The sequence below is a fragment of the Meles meles genome, chromosome 13, assembly GCF_922984935.1.
Source record: "Meles meles chromosome 13, mMelMel3.1 paternal haplotype, whole genome shotgun sequence".
Classification (NCBI taxonomy): Eukaryota; Metazoa; Chordata; class Mammalia; order Carnivora; family Mustelidae; genus Meles; species Meles meles.
Window position 1 is genome coordinate 45,650,351 of NC_060078.1, and position 23,155 is coordinate 45,673,505.

Sequence of the window (23,155 nt, forward strand, 5' to 3'; positions counted from 1 at the left end):
TATGATCTCCCTGATATGAGGACATGGAGAAACAACATGGGGGGGTAGGGGGATAGGAGAAGAATAAATGAAACAAGATGGGATTGGGAGGGAGACAAACCATAAATGACTCTTAATCTCACAAAACAAACTGGGGGTTGCTGGGGGGAGGTGGGATTGGGAGAGGGGGAGCGGGCTATGGACATTGGGGAGGGGAGGCGAACCATAAGAGACTATGGACTCTGAAAAACAACCTGAGGGTTTTGAAGGGTCAGGGGTGGGAGGTTGGGGCAACCTGAGGGTTTTGAAGGGTCAAGGGTGGGAGGTTGGGGGAACAGGTGGTGGGTAATGGGGAGGGCACGTTTTGCATGGAGCACTGGGTGTTGTGCAAAAAGAATGAATACTGTTACGCTGAAAAAATAAATAAAATGGAAAAAAAAAAAGATGAGGTTATTGGTTGCTGATCAGTCACATTGTCTTTATTTAAAAAAAGGAGAAATGTGGAGACAGATGCATACACATTGGGAGAACCCCACAGGCAGATGAAGACAGGGAGTGGCACTATCCTTCTACAAGCCAGCATCATCAAGGGTTGACAGCAAGCCACCGAAAGCCACAGGACTGGTAGTCACACATTCTTCCTTACAGCCTTCAGAAGGAATCCAAACTGTTGACACCTTGATCTTGAACTTCTAGGCTCCTGAGATCAAGCCTCAGGTGTCTATCTAGCTCAGGCCTCCTCTGGTGTAACTGAGACAATGAGTTTCTGTTTTGCAAGCCTCCAGATTATGGCACTATCTTAGGGCACCCAAGCTAACTAAATAAATCATCTCATTTAATAAGTATATCAGTCTGGTAAAAAAAGATGGTATCATGCCCACTTCATAGAAGAGGAGAACAAGGCTCAGAGAAGTGACTTACCCAAAGTTACTCAGAGGTGGGGTTTGAAACCAAACCTATGTCACACCCAAGCCCACTACATCCTATGACTTGGGCTGTTACTTTCTCTCGGGCTTTGTATGAGTGTCCTTAGGGGACTTAGGGAAGGGCCAGACCATTCCCTCATAAAAACATTACATTCTCTCTCTTAGGAAGCTTCTCCAGATTTGTTTGAAAGACAAGACCCACCGAGAACAGGAGCTGGGGATAACTTTTCAGGTGCCCAGCTCCTGGGCAAGCCAGCTCTACAGGTCCCCCTGAGCCAGGCCATAGACCAGCAGGGGACAAAATGTTTATATCATTCAGTCCCCCCCCCCCCCCCATGGAGCTGTGCTCCTGTCTCAGGACCCGCCCTGCCTGGAAGCTCCCTTCTGATGGCAGAAATGCCCCTCACACGGATGAACGGGTGACCCGATCGTGCGTGGTTCATGAGTTTCTTTCACTTGGTCCCATTACGGGCATGCACATCTTTTCATCTTCTCTACAAAATGGAATGGAAAGTGAGGTTAAATCTTTAAAGAATTTTTATTGGCCCCACCTGTCATTTGTTTTGGCTTCATAAATCAAAGAGACGTCAGGTTGCAAAATATAGGCAGCCCCCTAGTAATATTCCATCAGGATGTGCCATAGACACTGTATATTGTACTTACTGGGTCAAGCAAACATCTTTTCAGCTGTCTGTGATTCCATTTACTGCATGGGGACTTTCTTTCCAGTTAGTTTCACTCCTCGGACTGCACATTAAGGGACCGGGGTGGTTCTTAACAAGATAACTATTACTCTTCTCAGTGTTTCCCCGTTAGCTTGACCTAGACTCAAAAGCAATTTTTTGGAGGCCATAGGATAAAACCAGGCACCCTTTTAGGTTCCCCCACCTACCCCCTGTAGGAAGGCACAGGACAGAGGGGAAGGTCTGACACATACTGAGCCTCAATCCCAGCAGGTTCACGAGGACATGTAACACTCTTGGATTACTCTTCGTGATTTATCCCTAGGATTCCCGTTGACTTCAATTCCTTTCTATTTTTAGTTTTTCTGAAAAACCATGAAAGTTAAACATGTTCATTTTATATTATCTGTCACAAAGGTGTATGAGTAAGCTATGAACATTGTTTTGATGAGAAATGGAATTTTATATATATATATGTATATATACACACATATATATATCATATAGAATGTTTTGCAATTGCTTTTTTTTCCCCACTGAATAAACCAAGGAAACTTATAGACCAGTAGAGAATTTTAACACATTTGAATTCCTTCTGTGTTTTCCATATTTTGTTTAACCGTTCCCTCATTGGTGATATTTAGGTTCTCTACAATTTTTGACTCTTATAAATAATCCAGCTGTTAACATCTGTGTGGTTTGTTCAAGTATTTCTATAGGATAAATACTTAGAATTAACATTTTTGACAAAATAACATTTTTGAGTAGAAGAAATCCCACTTCAAGTACTGGGAGATGCCACCCATTCTCCAAAGTCATAAGTCTTTGTTTTCCCCGGTGCACTATAAGAGAGCCTGCCTTCCACCAAGTTACACCTTGAATATCAAATATTGTTTACACTTATTGCCAGCCTGGAGGACAAAAATGGTATTTTGCTTTAATCTGAAGTTGGTTGATTATTAGGGAAGTTGAGCATCTTATTTGTTTATCAGTTTTCCTTCCTCTATGATATGCCACTTAGTATCGTGTCCCTTCCTTTTTCTCTGGGGTTGTTCCCAATCTTTGTGGCTCTTTGAGTCAGTCTTTTACTTTCCAAAATAATATTTCTGGTTTCATACATTGTTTACAGAAGCCTGTCTTGTACTTAAGATTAGAACACTCTTTGCGCGAGTCCGTCCGCTTTCTTGGTTGCAAACAGTGGAGACTAGTTTGATTTAAGGGGATTTATTAGAAGGACGCTAGATATCTTAGGGAAGGGATAGGGTGTTTGGAAATGAGTTTTTGGGGAAAAAAAGTCATGTTGGAGGGAGGCCAGTGGACCAAGAACACAGTAAAATGATACTGTGGGGACAGTGGGATACTGTGGCTACTGTGGGGACACTCTGGTACCCTCGTGCCCTTGTTCCCAGGTGCTTGCTGCCAAGACGCTGTTCTCCTGATTCTGTGGCCATGGTCTACAGTTGACCCTGGCTCCTGGAGCTGCCCTCCCACCGTTATCAGCCTCCACCACCTCCATCGCCATCGCCCCTGCTCTGTCACCGCCACTGCCAGCAGCACCCCCCACTACTGCCTCCATCCCTGCTGCCAGAGGGAATTCTGAGCTGCCCCCTGATTCCGGGCACTCCTGCTTTCAGACTCAGCATTCTCAGTGGGAGTCTTAAATTGTCCATACATAAGCTTCAGCTGCCAGGAGTCAGGGAGAATCATTTAACATTTGATTTAATTAGGGGAGGATTAGCATCCTTATTAAGTCTTCCCACTCATGGTATGTGTTAAAAATCTGCCACACTTCCCACAATTTTTGTTAACAAAACGCCAGTCTGATTTTCATTCATTTATAGGTGTTTCTGTAGTCTCTCTCTGTGTTCATGATTTTCTCTTTATCCTCAATGTTTTAAAATGTTATATGGTGTTTTTTATCATTCATTCTCTAGGATATATGAGTCATTTTAATATGGAGTTCCTTCTCCTTGCCTTCCTGCTCTATGTTCTGCCAGATTTCCTCGACTTTATCTCTTGGTTCATTTACTGATGATGATTTGGGGGATGGCGGCATGGCGGAACACATTTAAAATGTCTAAGAAGAAGTTTTGTTTCCAGAATGTTCTTTTATGAATGTACTATCTTCCTGAATTTTTGAGAGTGCTAGTTAGAGTTTTTAGGAGTTTGTTTTGTTTACTGGATTCTCCATATGTCCGCTGAGTCTGTTCTACTGTCTGCCCTTCTAGGCCTCATGTTGTACATGCTAACTTGCCTCAACTTCCTGTTTGAAAACTAGATTGGTTCACCCGATGTGGGTATAGTGACCTTTTGTCCAGGAGGCTTCTTCAGGGATCTGGGCACCTGGGCCAGGGTGACAACCTCCCCCCATGAGTGATGGGGAGTAGGTGTTCAGACCAAAGTCATGGCTACTGTATGAGCCCAGTGGTGTGGAGTTCAGAAAGCAGGAAATTGCCTCTGGGTTTACCTGCCTCCGTTCCAGCCTCCCTGGCTGACCTGGGATATGCCTGGCTGCAGAGCGGAGACCCCTTTTTTTAGATCCATTTGTCCAGAGGAGCTAACAAATGGCTTCCTCTGAGTTCCCACTTTCTGCCGGTGATTTTCCATTCCCATCTCTGGCCTGCGCCAGTAATAACATTTCACACTTGTCTGACACCTTTTCTCCTCTGAGCCCCAAACACTTTACAAGCAAACAGTTACTATTATTACCCTCTGAATTCTGATGGAAAACCTGAGAGTTACCGGATCAAAGCTGCCACAGTTGGGGGTGAAGGTGAGGCTCCCAGATGCCCAGACCAGCCCCAGCCCACGCAGGACTAAAGAGACCACTCTGGCCCCTGGGGAGAGGGGGTTGGAGCCTTTGACGAGGCCCTAGAGATGAGGTGGTCCGGGGAAAGCTGGTTCACTGGAGGCTTCCTCAGGGCCCTCTGTTTCCAAGGTCAAGTTGGTGCATTTGTTCTTTGAGAGTGACAGCAGAAGGCAATGGGACTTTGGAAGCCATTCCCTGAAAGGAAAGGTGGGCCGATGGTTTGTGGGTTTTTCTGGGGAAGACTCACAGAAGCTGTAGGGTGTCATTAGTATGTGTGTTGAGAAACGAGGAGCTGTGTGGCCCCAGACAACAGAATAGGATTCAACCGCTCCAATTTTCATGGGGCAGGGGTTCAACGCCTGCAGGCCTTGCTGACACAGTGAGCTGCCCAAAGCGGGGCGAACGCCTGCCTCTGGTGGGCTCCAGCAGAAGCTTCTTTAGGTCTCTGTGTGGCTATGCGTCACCACACGGGGCTCAGGCAGGGTGACACGTAAGACCTCTTCCCCACACAGATGTTTGCATCATAAGATGCGACTCTCATGCTTTCTGCTCCAGGTGGGAGAAGCACCGGGGCGGAGACCCCAAAACCCTGGGGCATGCGGCATATTGCTGGATCTGCGAGGCTTCTCAGTACCCCCTCCTTCTTTCATTCAGTGAGCACTGATGTGGGGTTTGCATTTCTCCTCTTCTGTAGGCGGCTTTGCCGGGTGGCAGCTAAAGGTCTACCTAGAAGGAACACCTGTATCCATACGATTTTCGGCAGCCAGACGAGGCCCTGTTGACTCAAGTGTCTGCAGAGCTGGCGTTGAGAGGTAGCCGTGGGCAGAGTGGGTAGTGCGTGTGCTGAATTCAGCTGGGAAGTGGCCCTCGCTGACCCGGGAGCGTGGCAATCTCAGGAAGGATTCATGGAATCATGAGGTTGGAGGGAACACCTGGCCATGGGGCAACGGAGAAGAAGCCATCCCTGCCCCATGGAGGCGGGAGGAGGCTGGCCGCTGGGGCACGTGCATGCAGACATGCATGGGTGCGTGGGTGTGTGTGTGCATACGCGCAGGTGACTACATTTGCTAAGCAGATACAATGCTGAGCATGTTTGTATATGTTATAGCTCAGTGAAACCTTCCCAGTGGAGAGATGGGTCTCATAATCCCATTCTATAGGTGGGAGATTGGGACTTAAATAATCAGCCCAAAGTCTTAGCACCAGCTAGAGCTGAGCAAGGATTTGAACCCAGTTGTCCTTGGCTCTGCCGCCCTTTCTCTTCAGTAACACTGCCTGGCTTGAAGTTAAGTGCCACAAACAGGGTCCCACAGACCTCGTCTGACAGGCCTGGAGCCTTTCCTGGCTAGCAGAACACTCCCAGGCCCCACGCACTCTTTCCCAAGGGCTGGCTGCCCCACAAGTCCCGGGCAGCTCCTCTCCGGTCTGCCCCCAAGTCTCACAGACACTATAGAGAGCTCTGGGCCCAGGCCCAAGCACCGCAGGGCAGCCCTTGTCCAGCCCTGCGGTTTGCGATCTGGCCATTCATAACTGGCTCGGAGCAGGCACTTATCATTCTTCCATGACCACCCAGTCAGCCCCATGCTGCCTGGAAGTGAAGCCTGGCTGCCCAGGCCAGCGGCTGCTCAGCCCGGTGCTCTGCCGCTCCGGCCTCCGTCTGCCACCCTGTCTGCAGCCGGCCCAGCCTGCCCAGCCCAGGGGAAGCTGGAGCCCAGAAACAGCAGGGCCTGAAAGTCCCCCACAAGCCACAGAGGGAGATTCACAAATCAAAGGGGTTTGAGAGGACAAAGCTGTCACATCAGCCCATCACGAATCCGGATCTCAAAATAACACCGGGCCAGAGGCCTGCCAGCTGTGAGTCACGGCCCAGCCAGGACAGCCCCAGTGGGCTCCGGCCGCTGCGGGGACAACACCTTGGTGGCCAGCCAGACCTGAGAGGTGTCGTTGTCTGCTCCACGCTTCCCATGGTGGGGGTACTAGGAGCAGAATTGGGGGAGCAGGAAATGGCCCTATCGATGGTGACTCTGCCTCTCCCTGAGGACATAGCCTGGCTCCCTCCAGCCCATTCGCAGCTCCCAGTCTCCGTGTTGAAGAAGGTGAGGCTGGCACAGCCGTCGAGGTCATGCTCTAGCCCAACAGTGGCCCTAGGCTTCTGGCCCACTTATTCCAGGGGACTGAGGGGAGTCGAGAGGCTGACATGTGTTGAGCGGCTTGTCTGATCTGAGGCCTGTGCCAGTCTGCAGACCTAGGGCTCGCACTCAAGCATTCTGATTCCCTCACTGTGCACCGGTCCTTCCTCCCTCCCCTCAATGCCTGGGGGGGCCGTGGCGGGATGGGATGCACGGAAAATTCTTGCATGCGCCATCATTTCCCTCTCCTCCCAGTTTAAGAATTCCCCTGACGTTGTTCTTCTCCATCACCACACTATCCTGAAGCCTTGTTCCTTCCTTCCAGCAACGCTTACTTCTGCTGCCCTCAAAGCAGTGACTCGTGCGTCCATAAATATGAAACGGCCCAGGTGACAAAAGTCATGGTTTTAATTGTGTTTTGTTACTAGCTCCTTTCTCCTTTCTAGGCCTCGTTTCCTCATCTCTGGGATGACAAGGTGATCTCGGAAACACGTTCTGTTCTAAAGTTTCAGGGGGTCAGAAGATGGTTGTTAGTGGACTGAACATTCATTGGAAGAATATGTTTAACCTTAGGGAAGGAGGCAACAAAGGGTTAATCTAAGGAAGGGTAAGAAATCAGTCCTTGCTCCTCCCACTGTGAATCCCCTTGCTGTCTGTTAGTCAGTGGTTTTCCCTAACCCACCCCCCCACCACTCCTGACTGCAGCTACACACTGCCAGAGCTGACTTTGGGCACCATGGTGATCGGGCAGAGGAGGCTAGGGCTCTGATTCGAGTGAGGTCTCACCAGGCCCCGGACAAGTGACCAGGACCTGCCTTGACCTTCTTCACCCACAGCCTGAGTCCACCTGTCCCCAGACCAGATGTGAGCAGGTGGGAGATGTGAATTACAGTGTCTCTTTCAGACTTAGCTGGCCCTTTCCATCTTCCTGTAGTTCCTCTCTCTACAGCAGACAGGTGACATTCACATAATGTCATACAGTTAACAAAGTGTACAATTCCGGGCTGTTTCTTACATTCACAATGCTGTGCAACCATCTGCTCTTTCTAACTTCAAAAGTCTTTTGTTACCCCGTAAAACACCCCATATTCACTAGTAATCACTCTCCAGTCCCCCTTTCTCCTAGGCCCTGTTAATTTCTTTCTTTTTTTTTTTTTTTAAAGATTTCACCCATTCATCTGACAGAGAGAGAGATCACAAGTAGGCAGAGAGGCAGGCAGAGAGAGAGGAGGAAGCAGGCTCCCTGCGGAGCAGAGAGCCCGACGCGGGGCTCATCCCAGGACCCTGAGATCATGACCCGAGCCGAAGGCAGCGGCCTAATCCACTGAGCCACCCAGGCGCCCCAGGCCCTGTTAACTTCTAATCTGCTTTCTGTCTCTGTGGATTTGCCTACTCTGGAGAGATCATATAAATGGAAACATACAATACGTAACCTTTTGTGTCTGGTTTCTTTCACTTAGCAAAATGTTTATGAGGTTTATTCCCATTGTACCTTGGATCAGTACTTCATTTCCTTTTTATGGCTGAATACTATTCCAGGGTCTAGATAAACTATAATTTGTTTATCCATTTACCCATTTATAACACTTAGGTTGTTTCTATCATTTGGCTATTATGAATAATGCTGTTATGAATAAGGTTTATGAATAAACCTTCACATGCAAGATTTTCTGTGGACAGATGTTTTCATTTCTCTTGAGTATATGCCTGAGAGTGGAATTGCTGGGTCATGTGGTAATTCTTGGTCTAACTTCTTGAGGAACTGCCAAAGTGTTTTCCAGTACAGCTGCACCATTTTACGTTCCATCAGCTGTGTGTGAGAGTTTCAATTTCTCCACATCCTTGCCAACTCTAATTATCATCTGCCTTTTTATTATAGTCATCTTAGTGGGTGTGAAGTGGTATCTCATTGCAGCTTTGATTTGATTTTCCCTAATGACCAACGATGTCAAATATCTTCCATGTATTATTAGCTGTTTGTAAATCCACCTTGGAAAAATGTCTACTTTGCTCCTTTGGTCATTTTTAATTTTTTTTTATTATTAGTAGTACAGTGTAGTACACTGTAGGAGTTCTTTATGCACTCTGGATACTAGACCTTTGTCAGATCCTTGATTTGTGAATTTTTCTCCCATGCCATGGTTGTCCTTTCACATTGTTGATAACGTCACTTGATATACAAAAGTTTTAATGTTTTACAAAGCCCAATTAACTCAATTTTTTTGTTTGTGCTTTTGATGTCATTTTGGGGGGCAGGTTGAGGGAGAGGGATAGAGAGAGAATTTCAAGCAGACTCCAAGCTAGTGCAGAGCCCTACTTGGGGCTCGATGTCAAAACCCTGAGATCATGACCTGAGCCAAAACCAAGAGTTCAGTGCTTAATCGACTGAGCCACCCAGGTGCCCCACCACTTCACATTGCTTCAAGTTCATGGTTGTTATGGAAATTAAATTAGATAATGTATGTAACACTTACATAGCCAGAGTTGAGTGGGATCCAATAGTGGCAGTTACAGTCAGCTTAGAAGACATAAATTGTCAGTCTCTTAAACAGGGAAAAAAAATGATAAGAATCCATCTCTTCAGGAGAGCTTTGCCTGCCTTGCTGTGTTTCCCTCTGTTTCTTTCTGAAACAATAGCTGCTCCAAAGCCCCATGTCACATGTCACCTCACCTTCACCCTACGAGTGCTGGTGGCATCTCCCCTGTTGCTGGGTCATTTGGGTAGACAAGGCCAGCACTCAGAGATGGTCCTTGTCCTGGAAAGACAAGACTGCCACCCTGGAGCCTCCCCAGAGACCACAGCGCCCTGTGTCTGACTGCAGGCTCAGACCGGGGTGTCTCCCCATTCGTGGAGGACTGGTTCTCAGCTCTCACCACTGCACACATGGGGGACCATCAGCAGAAGAGGTGCTGTCCTGGGAATGTGATTTTCCATGGGCCCACATCCCAGGAGCGGGGTGCTGGATGAGTCTCCACTGAGCTGAGAGATTCTGGAGTCATCCTAGGCAGCAATGTTGGGGGTGATGGTCCTCCCCCTTCCTGGACTCCAGCTTCTCACCCAAAAGTGGTAATGACGGACTGCTCCTGCACCTCCCACCCACCTTATCATCCAGAACTAAATGCTCTCGCTTCCTGCATAACATCCTTCCTTATAGTGGTCTCAACTGGTCAAGCTGGAATCGCAGTGTCAGATCCCGCAGACCATTGCTCCCTCTGCTTTCTCCCTACTCCCGGCTCCCACCTGCCTCATCCATCCCTCTCCCGCTCAAGTCCATGAAGCACTGCAACCTTTCCTTTGCAGGAGTCTTTAGGTCTCAGTCTCGGGCTTTTCTCTGCCCAGGCTGAGTGCCCCTGGCCATGCCCCAGCCATGGACTGACACGACTACCCCCTGCTCAGAGCTGACACTGAACTCTTTCATGCTGCTGGAGAAAATCCGACCACCCATGTGTGCCCGGCAGAGCCCTCTGAACCCCGTTCTCCACCATGGCTACCTCCCATATCCTTTTCACTCTCACCTGCTACCTTGCAGCTGTCACCGAACCCAGGGAGCCCTCCTTCCAGAACATCCTCTAGCATGCCTCCTGGGGTGCACGCTTTCTGGGGCTTTGCCTTTGGGGGGCCCATTTCTGCTCTTGTCATTTCCTTTATTTTCCCTTACTTGCAGGTTTCTGCTTCACTCTACTTTCTTATAAAGAAAAGTGACTCAGTTCCCCCGCCCCCACTATTGCTTTCACTCTTTCTCTCTTTTCTTACCAGATTTCTTGTTTCCCAGCCTCACGCCCACGCCCCTCCTCTGCTCACTGGCTTCCACCCCATTCCCCCTGCAAACCTGCTCTGCTGAAATGCGGGTTGCAGCCCCTCGAGCTGAGTGAGCACCTTGTTGAACCAATCCAGGGGACACCTTTCCGCCTTTGTGAGTCCGCGGGAACATTGGCGCATGCGCACCATTTCCCATCTCATTTTCCCCAAGACCCTTTACCTGTGCATGTCTGTGCCCTCCTGGTGTGCTCCTCCCCCATTTCCTTTGCAGGCTTTGTTCTCTGCTGGTAACTCGGATGTCGGGTCCCCTCCAGACCTGTCCTTGTGTGTCCCCTCTGTGACACCTCTCCCCTCCCGGCATACCTTGCCCACTCTGAGGTCTCCCGTGGTCTGTGAGGCACGCAGGTGGACGTTCCATTCCTAGCGCCACTGTAGGTCACAGCCTGCCAGTTCTCTCTGCACTGCAGTGGGGCTGGGAGGGTCTGCTGCCTCCACCAAGAGTACCATGAAGACTTGGCCTCTGGGGTCTGCGCAGAGGACCCTCTGGAGAACAGCGTTCTGGCGAGATCTTCCTCTCTTGAGACACTGTGGCCCGTAGGGCAGCAGCGTGGACATCACCTGGGGACGGAGTGGGACACCCAGGGTCTCAGCGCCAGCCTGGGGGATGGGGAAGGGGGCTGAATCTATGAGTGTGTTGACAGGTATACCCACGCAGCTGAGCGTGAGGGGCTGCTGGGACTTCTGCTGGACAGTGCAGGGTCCCAGAGCTCAATTTCTTCAGATGCTTTGCCTCCAAATAAAGACCTGGTTTCCAAGAGAAATTTGACAGCAGGGGCCCTGTATTATTTTTTTCCCCTGATGGAATGGAAGCTTATGCTCAGTAAACAAAAGAGATCCTTATTTGAAAGTAACTCGTGCCCCAGCTTTGTGGGCTACCAATAGGCATCAGATTAAAGGGGGAAAATGGTAGCAGCATAGATGTCTGACGGTGCTGGAGGCAGGCAGATCCCAGGCCTGAACTGTGCCAGCCATGGTCTGGGGCCAGGCCTGGTCCTGATAACAATCTGGAGGAAGGAGATGAGGAGGAATTTCTTTGAGGAGCTGGAGGCCCCCTTAAATTCCAGCAAAGTACAGAGCCCCACAGGGTGCCACTTCCTCCCCTGCCCTCCTTGCTCTGGCCCTCAGGGCGGACGCCCATCCCTTTGCTCACCCCCATGAGGCCTGCAGAGCTCCAGCACATGGCTGAACGTGAGCAAAAGCAACCCTGGCTTTTGAGCCACCTCCTGAGGCAAAAAACATTGGTCCCTCCAGCTGCACATTAACAGGGTGGTTTGGGTTTAGCTGGTAACTCACCCCGTCGCCAGCCCTGCCTCCATAACCAGCACCCCCGAGCCAGGCAGACAAGGCCAAGGTTGTTTGCAGGAAACAAGAGCCCCGCTGTGGGGCCAGCGAGCTCTGATTCCACGCTCCAAATAAAGATGATGGGGATGGAGAGGAAGTGAGCTTGGGACAGCCCCAGGCTCTATGGTTTCAGGCCGATTTGAGAAGCCTGAAATAGAAAACTCCTGCCAGCGTCCCGGAAAGAGCCAAGACCTGGGCTCCAGAGCGGCCCTGAAGCTGCAGTCCAAGGCCTTCACTGTGACTACCATCTTGTGACCTTGTATGCACTGATCCCAGGTTGGTGGCATTTTCCCCTTTCCCACTGGGCACTTGTCACTCACCATCAAGCTCGAATCTTGGCTGTCACTTTCAGAGAGTCTCCCTGTCCTCCCAGGGCAGGTGCTTCTGACATCTTCACAGCACCTTGGCCCACCAGCCCCTGGGCATGGGGCTTTGTTGTCCCTGCCTCTGGCGTCCACTTATAAGGCCACCACGGGAGGCTCTGGGGTGTATTGCTGGTCCCCTTTAAGGGTGGCCTTGCTACTGCCCAGCGGCCAGGGGTGTAGTTAGTTGGTGGCCTTGGCTACCTTCTAGCCTCGGTACACTCCTCCTGGGGCAGGCTTTGTCAGCATCGGGCATGACGGTGATGCCAGGTCATAGCTCTTCCAGAGATGGGTCACGTCTGCATCACAGCCTGACTGCTCTCTGTCCGATCCTGTGCCCCTGCTTCCTTCACAGCTGGGGCTCCCTAGCCAAGCTGATGTTCTTAATTCGCCTCAAAGCTGCTCCCAAAGAACTCGGCTGGGCCAGTCTGGCAGGCCTGGGGCTTCAGAGAGCCTCAGAGAAGATGAGGTGGGAAGCTGGTTGGATGGATGGATGGATAGATGTGGAGCTGAGCACAGCATGTCCTCCCCAGCTTTCCACAGGACCAGGAAAAGTTCTGGGCCCAGTCCTCATTTCAGAGAAGACCTGAGAGCCTGGAGGACCCCATGAGCTGCTTGCTTTTGAGAGTGCAGCTGCTGAGCCCGGCCAGGAAAGCAACAAAGCAACAAAGCTTTCTGCTTTGTTCAGCAAAGCTGGCATGCGTGATACGGCCAGGCCAGACCTGTAACCCCCACCGCAGACCGTGCTTCCACCTCCTGGAAAGGGAGCAAGGAGCCAGGCTGGTCCAGGGGCTCCTTTCCCACTTAGGCTGCCTGAGGCACACGTTCTCTGACAACACGGTTGCAGGGTGCCCAGCGGTGTACCCTCAGGAGGAGCGGACGTCTGAGGGGGGAAAGGGTGTGATAGCCTGTGTGTGTATGTGTGTGTATGGAGGCAGGGGCCAGGCAAGAGCTAGTGCAGAAGCCTGGGCCCCCTAACATGGGCCTCTGAGGCCTGGGGAGTGGGCTTGGAGGTGGCAGTATGTACTAACTCTGGGTCACAGCCCCAACATCCCCCAACAGAGGCTGTGAGAGCTTGACGGGCAACTGGCAGGCCCCATCTGTGAGAATGAACTTCACACAGTTCTGTGTCCCCCCTGGGTATGGCAGAAGAGAAGCCTGGAGAAGATTCTGATCCACGGCCGTCTCCCTGCCTGTCCTCTAGGACTGAAGACACCACACTGGGGAGGCTTGTCTTTATATCTGTGAGGCCTTCATTTTTGGGGGGGCAAAATGCTGAGGAGGGGTGCAGCTTTAGGACATTGACACAGCCTTGCGGAGGCTGCCTTAGCCTTCAATGGCAGACCCATATGCCCTGCCCTGGGCTGCCAGACCCATGTCGGTGCACCATGGCGGTGGTGTCCCCTTGGCTGCAGGTCTGCGCACAACAGTCTTGGTCAATTACATGTCTGTGTCCTTCAGTTGAGGCTCTCTTGTTTCTCTGTCCCCTCTTCTGGCACGGCCTGGCACACGGCATAAGCTCATCTATTGGAGACTGGGGGCAGAGGCAGACCCAGCGGGATGGAGAGGACACTAGGAGCTCAGGCTCCGTGTTGAAGGCTGGTTTACTGCATACAGACGGAGCTGTCTGATTGTTTCCCTTAATCCTCCAGGCTTAAACCTCAGGAAGTCAGTGCTAAGATTGTTCCCATCTCCCATGAGAGGACAGAGACATAGAACGGTGAGGACACTCAGGCAGGGTCACACGACCAGGGGGTCAGGACACAGAAAGGGAGGGGAGGGCTCCCGGCAGGCTGATGTCAGCTGTCCTACGTCGGTTCCAGCTGCCCCTCCGAGAGCTGTTTGTGTCCTTGCCCGTGCAGTTCGCTCTGTGCCAGATTGTCTTGGAGGCCCAGGAAGCCTGGTAGAGATGAGAGAGCCCTTTGGTCTGGGGCATCCGCTTCCAGTGGTGCATCCACACTTCACAGAAGGCAGCCGGACCTCCTTCCAGACAAAGTGCCAGCTTCAAAGCACTGCTCACTGGACATGCCTTCTTGGGTCTGTGCTGTGCTCCGAGGCCCTGTTCCCCATCCTACATGTTCCATTTGTCCTGGGCATTTCCCAGGACCATGTCTGGATGCACGGAATCAGGGTGCAGGGGGAGCATCATCATTCAGGCTGGGAAGTGGACAAATGGCAAGCAGCAAAGGGATCTTCGGCAGAGAGGTTACAGGTCCACGCGGTGCACTGGGTCATCACGTAGACGCCCTTGCAAGGGGCAGCTGCGGTCCTGCTGGCCTGGAGTTTGCACTTGGTGTCTCCTAGTCTTGGCTTCTTCCTCTGTAAATGGGGAGTCATCACACCCCCTCACAGGGTGGCAGGGAGGTTGTGAGGCGTGGTATACACCCTAAAGAGCCACAGACATATGAACTTCTACTACAGTGAGCAGCTGAGAAAAGCATGGGGTTGGCATTCAAGTGTGCAAAGTGAACACTGGTCTTTAGAGTAGTGATTTCCGAATTTTTGGCCAGGCGTGTCATCTGGGCCCTGCCTGTGCCCAGTGTCAACCCTGAGAGACGTGCTTGGCTTCCATGACATACTGGTGGGATGCCATCTGGGCTTATATGGAGCAGCCCTAAACTAGGCTGTAAAACTGACACTGGGCCTTGCCTTGGTCATGGTGGTATGGGTGGGCCTGGTCCAGGGGGCTCCCCAGGGGCTCCAGAGAAGAGGCTGGCCATGCTGGGCAGAAGGGCCTGTCCATCATTTTTTCATTCCTGTTAGTGACAACAGGCTGTTACTGGCTTTGCCCAAGAGGACACAGATGACACAGCCCAGTCCCTGGAGGCCTATAAGTCAACAGAGGCCTGCGTGTCTTTCCTGCTGTTGGCAAGATTTCCCTGAATCCTAGGCGGCTCCTCCGGTTTCCTGTTCCTTCTTTGGGGCCTGGTAGGCACCTTCTTTCTGCACCTGGAATGAAGAGACTGGAAGAGCTCACTTTCTGATCCTGCTCAGAGCTTGTACCTTGGGCCTGGATTGAAGATTTGCCCTTGTGTCTGCCATTTTCCCTCCCCTCCAACATCTTGGCTAGTCCTAAGCCTCACAGGTGACCTGTCCTCATCAGAGAAGCTGCCATGTTGGTTCACACGGGCTAGGAGGGAGTGGCAGGGAGCTCCCTGGGCTTATTTTCGGGGGTCAGGAGGCCTGGGCTGTTCTCATGCAGGAGAAGCAGCAAAGGGCTAGAGAACCACCCAGAGGGCCACAGGCCCCCTATGGGTAATGACAGATGGCACTTACTGTCCCCCAGTTACAATGGGGAGAAATAGAGCTCAGCAATCCAGAATGTGGGATTTGATGAGACAGGATCTGGATTCAAATTCACATTCTGACTTTTCATCTGCATAACTAGCCCTGTGAGTCTTGGTGCCCCTGTTTTCCAAGTGGGGACGACATTTGTCTCCCAGGGTTGTGTATGAGTATCCTGTGTGATAAGAGGGATAAACCCTTCACTAAAATGTCTAGATCTTGCCTGTAAAGTTGTAGGGAGACCATGGGATTATTACTGGGATCATGACAGGCATCGTGTATACAGTTCATCTCAGTCCATATGATGGAGGGCAAGGTATCAGGATACCCATTTGACAGATGATGTTATAGATGTTATTTGCCCCAAATCTCATGGTTAGTAAGAGGCAGAGCCAGGTTTGGAATCCAGAGTTATTTAGGCCAAACTCTAAGCTGCTATTCACTACATTTTATATTATCTCCAGGGGTCATGACTTTCTGTACTTGATACTCAGGAAGCTAGTAGAATTATGTTTCTCCAGGGTAAGCCTTAGAGTAACAAGCTTGTTTTGGTATGAACCCAGCCATTATTGAGAGAGAAAAGGAGGTATTGCCTTACTCCACCTCTCATGCCAACTATACCCCCACCCCCAAATCTAGGTAGCTTCTAACAGAGATACATATAATAATATTATGATACCACAGAAATAACAAGCCAGGTCTAGGGAAAAATAAGTAAAAGTAGAGAAGCAAGACGAGGTAATAACACACATATATCAACTGTGAGGACCAACCTAGGTGCTATATTTGAGCTTTGAGTTTCACTCTGAGCTTTGGCAGCAGAAGAGAACTTTATTGATTACATCATTCTCATGGTCCCAACGAGAGCCCACCAGTTGCTCAGGAAACCTGAGGTTTCCACAGTAGAGCCTGGCCATGTTCTTGTGTGGTACTCACAAGACTCACTAGAACTTTCCAACCATAAACACAGCAATAGGCCTCCCTTGGCCACCCCAGGGGCATTTCCTCCATGGAAGCTGAGGCCTCCAACTGCATGAGGTTTCTGTACTGTTGCAAAGGGATAAGCCTGCTCCCCTGCTGTAGAATACACCCAGAGAGCTAGTTGATTCTGTCCAAAGTCTGTCACTGGATTGGGGGAGTGATCTAGTGGGGGGAATATCCATCAGAAAGGCTGTTTGGCTTCTAGACAATGACTGTGTATGTCCCAGAGGATCCCATTTTCCAGAGACATTCTAGTTTCATGGACATGCACAGCAGCATCCACAGAGAACCAGGCAGGGGATTCTGATGTTGAACTTGGCCTCAAAGGGCTGAGAGGTGGGCTTGGGGGCATGTGGGGCCAATGGTTGGGAAGGTGATGTTGTTGATAAACCAATTCATATGTCCCCTTGCTTCACTCTGGCACCTCAAAGGGAAGTCCAAACATTTTCTCAGCAACATGTACTTAGCTGTGTGCCAGGGGGTGGTTCCATTTGACCTTTCGAAGGGGTGATGCTGCAGAAATATTCCTCTGAAATGCAAGTCTGTTTATTTCAGACTCCAGAAGGTATTCCCAGTTCAAATGCCTTGCTCCTGTCCACTCTCCTGCCCATCCCTAGAGGGGCCTCCAGTGTTCCGAGAGAGAGTGAGGGGCTACTGGGGGTTTCTGCTTGAGGGCTCGCTCTCCAAATTTCACTCTCAAAATAGAAGTGTGAGCATGGAGGGGAGGAAATAATTCCTGACCACCCTCTGTGTTTCAGTAGGGCAACCAGCAATCCCAGTTTGTCCGAGATGGAGGGGTTTCCTAGGACTCTGAAGCTAGGACAACCCAGGCTCCATCACTCCTTCAGCATTCCTGCCAGGCCAAAAAAGGTGTCACTGCACATTGCAGAGGAGAAAATAGGGGATTGAAGAGGCCATCTGACCTACCTGGGGTCCCCAATGTCACGGTCTTTCCACTAGGACATGTTGTCACTCTGAGGGGTTGGGAAGACATTCAAATCATGCTAAGAAGATGAATCTCATTTCCCTGGGAACTCCCAACTTTCCTGTTTGCTGGTGAGGAAGATTTTCTTTTCCTTGACTCCATGTTTCTGTGGAGAGGGAACCATGCCCCTCTCCCTCCGAGTAGCACTCTGGGCCTCACTCTTCTCCCCAGGGCTCAGAATGGGATTTGCCAGTCTGTGCTCAGACTCCCCTCCCTGTCTTGGGTTCCTCCTGTCCTCCAGAGAATCCGTGTTCTGTGCACTCCTGGCCACATGGGATTGGAGGAGGAGAAAAGTCTAGCGGCAGGTCCATTTTGCTGTATAACTATGGTCATCTTCTTCAATCAGCTTTGCCAGTAATAGAGATGGTGATTTAACATCATTTGGTGTGACTCCTATGTTTATCTCCCAATGGATGTATAAGAGAGATAATATATTTTGAACGCCCAGTACTTAAGGTTTTGTTTTGTTTTGCCTCTGTCCTGAGACCTCTGGCAAGATTTGTATGTGGAAACCTTTGCACCTTGCCCCAGGGGCCCCATGGAGACCATAACCTTCTTCCTTAGAAGAGAGGAACCCAGTGCAGGAGCTGGTGTGTGACCTGTGAGAAGCCCAGGAAAATGGACTCCAAGCCAGCACATTAGGGCCAAATCCTCTTGCTGGTCTCAGAAATAGGAAGGAATTGAGAGCCTACAGAGTCATTCAAGACTAGAAGAACTTTAGAAACATCCTCTGCAGAAATGCCATGTGGGCAGCAGGAGATCTCTGTATCTTTCCTGCCCCAAGACAGCCTCCCCTTCTCATTTCTGGCTGGAGCCAGAAAGAATTCTGCCCTCCTTCCCCTTCCCTCCTCCTCACTCCCCCTGGAGAACCCTGAAATCAAAGGGGACCTCACGCCTGGCTTTCACTTATCCTGATTGGTACCCTGGCTGCCCAGCTTTGCATTTTCTATTTTCAGAGGGCTTAGGTTAATCTGAAAGTCCTGCTAGAGACCACCCACCTCCCTTAAACAAACAGCTCACCTTTCAGCCCAGAGCCAACCTCGCTGCCTGGGATGTTTGATAGGCCTTGTGGCTAATTAGCCCTAACATCTGTGCTGTTTTCACAGACTTCAGAGCCAAAAAGCTGGGTCAGTGGAGTCACTTCTTCTGAAAGCCATTTCTTTGGCCAGGATCCTTGCTCCTGGAGAGTGAAGGTCAAAGCTGTGGAGGCATGAGGAGGTGATAAGCACTACAGACATGCAGAACCAGGAATGCTCCAGAACACAGAGCCACACATGGAGTTCCTCACTCTTCTCTGTTCCAAGATGCTCCTGGGACGAGGATGTGGGGGTGAAAGTCAGAAGGACCTCAGAGTTTGTTTGCAGGTCTTCAGTGACTTCTCCTGGTTGTCCTCTAAAAAGGAAGTCACCACCTCGGGCTAGGGATGGCACATATGGGGCAGGCTGGATCCTTCTGAAGTCACTTATACGTGCATGTCACTCTATTATCTCCTCTTTGCCCCTTCAGGGAAGCTGTGGAAAGAGACTTAAACCAAGAAAGCCTCTGGGCTTATCTGTGGGGACGGCAGAAAAGTGGGGAGTGATGCCAGGGAACAGAGTGAGAAGGAAAGCTCCAATAGGAAAATGATCAAGCAGTTCAGACTCTAGGGCTCAGGCAGGGCAACCAGGGAGCCAAGATGTCTGTAGGCCTATGAAGATCTATTTCAATTAGATATTCCATTTTTAAACACAGTGGCTTACTTTTTTTATCTCTCCTGGTGCTGTCCTGGGTTGACTGGGCTCAGCTAGGTGGTTCTTATTTGGGGTGTCTCATGCTGTTGCAGTCAGATGGTGGCTGTGCCGGAGTTGTCTGAGCACTCAGCTAGGCTGCGCATCCAGGATGACACTGACATGGCCAGCTGTTGTTGCTGTGGGCTAGGAGCTCAGCTGGGATTGTCACCCCTACATGTGACCTCTCCATGTGGCATCAAAGTGAGCAGCTAAGAGGGCATCCCCAAAGCAAGTGTTCCAAGAAGCCCAGCTGGAAGCTATAAGGCATCTTTGGCCAGAACCTCAGATGTCCTTGAATATTACCTCTACACACTGTATGGCTCAGGTGAGTCTGAGGCCAACCTGTTCTCAAGAAGGAGATTAGATTTCATCTCTAGACATGAGGAGACACATGTGCCCACAGGGCAATAAGGACAAGATGGTGACAGTCTAGACTCTCTCTGCTCTGGGACTTGCCAGGTAGGATGTGGAAGGCTGGTATGAGGGGCTTCTCCAGGTCCTGTCTGATGTTGCCGTTGGCTACAGTGAGAATGAAGGAACATCACATATGTACTTTACATAGCATTTTTCACATCTACATGATTTGGCAAAGAGTAAGCAGGAGATTAGTAAGAGGCAGAGTATTCTTGGATCTACCCATGTTGAAGAGGAGGAGATAGGCTCAAAGCAGCTGAGGGACTTTCCGCGCATGACACAAGTCTTCTGATGTTGGACCAAGCCCAAAGCCCACTCATCCTGGCAGGAGATGCCCTCACTGGATTCAGGATCCTCTTGCCTCAGCCTCCCCAGCATTGTCAAGCTCTGGTGGCTGCTCTCCATGCTTCCTGGGCAATAGGGTCACTCCAGGGTTCTGACCTGGCTGTCTTGCTCCATACTGAATGGCCAGCTAGCTGGCTTTACTTCCCTATGGCTCAGTTTTTCCATCCTTAGGGAGGAACTGGAATTAGGACTGGAAAGCAAGGAAAGGAGTCAGAGAGAGCAAAACCTCCCTGGGTGGTGCAGAGCGGGCTCTGGGAATTGCCAAGGGGCAGACGAGGCCGCCATTTCCAACTGGCCTCACTGATCCCTTCCTGGCTGTCATGGCATTGCTCCTTTCTGTGCTGCTGGTCCAAAAAGAGCACAGATCAAGGGCTAACTGCTGGTCAGATCCCCAGCCTAGACCAAACTCTGAATGTTTAGTTGTGCATATAGCCTGCAAACTGTACCAGTTGTTAGGCAGTTGGAATATGAAAAATAATACTGTCAAAATGCACTTAAATCATTGAGAGGTGTGTGTGTGTGTGTGTGTGTTTAATGAGTTGGTTGATATTTTAAAACAGATTGCATTCATAGACTGTTTGCATTCATCACTGCTGCTCAGGCCCCTACCCTATTCCCAGGCCTTAACTATCTGGGGCTGGCCTTGGCTAGTAGTGGGGTAAACGCAGATGAAGGCCATCAATAACATGGCTGGAAGTCACTGAAGGTGCAGCCCAAACGCCCACAGTACTGATGGCTGACCCTTCAATATCACATACTAGTACTTTCTGGGAACCCTGACCTTGAAACTCCAGAGAACTCGATGGTCACACCTATGAGGAACAACACCATATCCATACCCATGGTTGGGGGAGGGTCGCCAGGAAGTGCTTCATCTATGGAATAAGTTAGTGTGTCTCCCAAAAGGGCTAGGCATGGGGTAAAAATGGGGTAAAAATGGAATTTTGTCCCAAGAAGAAGCAGGATGAGGAGGAGAAAACTTAGAGCATACAGAGAATACATCTCTGAAATATGGCTTTCCTCCCCCAGAAACGCAGCCCAGGAAATGCCAACCCCCTCACCACCACCCCCTCTTGCCAGCATCAATGCTTAGCTGCAAACTTGGCCCAGCGCCAGCAGTAATTTGATGTAAAATACATTTTTACATTTGTATAAACATACAAGCCCAAATCAACAGGCAGGGAGAGCCAGGGTGTGTGGTGTGTTCCAGTATGGCCTCTAGGATTCTGTTGGGCACCAATTCCTACAGTTTCTTTCCTTGCCAGATCTGGACCAGATTTCCTCAGTAAGGTCTCCCCATGCCTGGGACGGGCAGCAGCAGGGCCTCTCCCAGTTCTAGGGTGAAGAATTGGTGATGCAGGCAGGTGACAGATGACAGGGTCCTAGCTGTTGCCCAAATCCTGGTGTGCTGCCTGGGAAGTTAACAGCCAGAAGCAGGCAAGAGAGAAATGTGGAGAGGGCTGGTATCTTTGGTGCTCCACACCTGGGGAAGCTTTTAAAGGCACTAGGGCATGAGGCACTAGGAGGGACAGCTCCACTCTTACCCAGATCCCTGGGAATAGTCTGAGTGTCTGCAGAAAGAGTGACCCTCACATGGCTCCTTAGGGTAATATTCTAGTTATCTGTTTCTGTATAATAAACGACCCCAAAACTTGGAGACAAAAACATTTTGTCATGCTCTTTCATGATTCTGTGGGTTGAGTGGGTGCAACTGGGTGATTTCTTTCTCATTCACAGTCAGATGTCACCTGGGGCTAGAGTCAGATGAAGACTATCTTAGGTTGGACATTCAAGATGGCTCTTCCACTCTTGGCCTGGGTCTTCGGCTGGGACGGCTAGGACATCTTGGAACTGGCTGGGAAGATTCCTTACGCATGGTCTCTTCATGTGGCTAGCATGGTCATCCTCATATCATGGTAGCTTCATGATAGTTGGGCTTCTTACATAATATCAGCTTAAGAGCAAGCATTTCAAGAAACCAAGGCAGGAACTTCAAGCTTCTCATCCCCTAGTGTGGGAAGTCACACTGTGTCACCTGTATTGCATTTCTCTGGCTATATTTGGCTCCCCAGATTCCATGAGGGAGTGGATGAGAAGAAGATGTGAATATTGAGAGTCATGATTTACTGGAGGATATCTTTGAAGACCAGCTATCACAGGTAGAAAGAGAGGGACTAAGATTGGGAAGGTCCAGAAACATTATTCCTTCTTATACTTAACACAGAGCCAAAATGGCCAATGAGAGTGTCACTTGATCCACTGCCTCTGACTGACAGGTGGGACTTCTGGAATCCTCAGGGTTCTGCAACAATTGTCCGGGCAGACTCCCTTGTCCTTGGATCAGGCCACTATCACTATATCCTGATATGCTCTTCAAATAAACCTGTTCCTTGTTTCCATGTGTTTTGGTATTCTGTTTCCATAGAACTTAGTATTGGTCCTTGGCTCTTTATCTTTTCCCTTCAATTGCTTTCATTGTCCCTAGTCTCTCATCTGTCTTCTCAATCTATGGGACCTGTGGTTGCCAGGATAATTGTCATCAGATGCTGTTCTTAGACTCATATTCTCATTTATATATGAAATACAATTCATATAACCACAAAATTCACTCTTTTAAAGCTTACAATTTGGTGATTTTGAGGAACTGCAAGTCCATTTTTCAAAATGGCTATACCATTGTACCTTCCCACCAGCAAGTATGAGAGTCCAACTTCTCTACATACTCACTAATACTTGCTATTTTCTGGTTTTTGTTTTTGATTCTAGACATCCCAGTAATGTCCACAATAGCAAAACCATGAAAAGAGCCAAGATGCCCTTCGACAGATGAATGGATAGAGAAGATGTGGTGTATATATACATTGGAATATTACTCAGCCATCAGAAAGGATGAACACCCAACTTTTGCATCAACATGGATGGGACTGGAGATTATGCTGAATGGAATAAGTCCAGCAGAGAATGCCAATTTTTTTATACTGCTTCTGGGTCCAACACAAATGCTTTCCCTCCCCCACCCCCCACTCCCATCATAATTCCATTGTTGGGTTCTTCAAACTCCCAGCATGGTTGTGACTTTCTCAAAACCCTAATAGCAAAAGCCATGAATGGGCCACACTCTTAAACCTGGAACTAAGTCAGATCTTTCCCTAAAGTTCAGCAACACAGTCTTTGGATAGTCTCTTATTATCTTCATTTGCAAGAAGCTTGCAGTCTTTCCCCACGCCAACCCTGGCTTTTCTGCAGATGGAAAGATGTAGAGCTGCCAGTAGAAAGGTGTGCTCCTGGTTCTGTGGTTTGTACAGAATGGAATGTTCCCCAAACCAC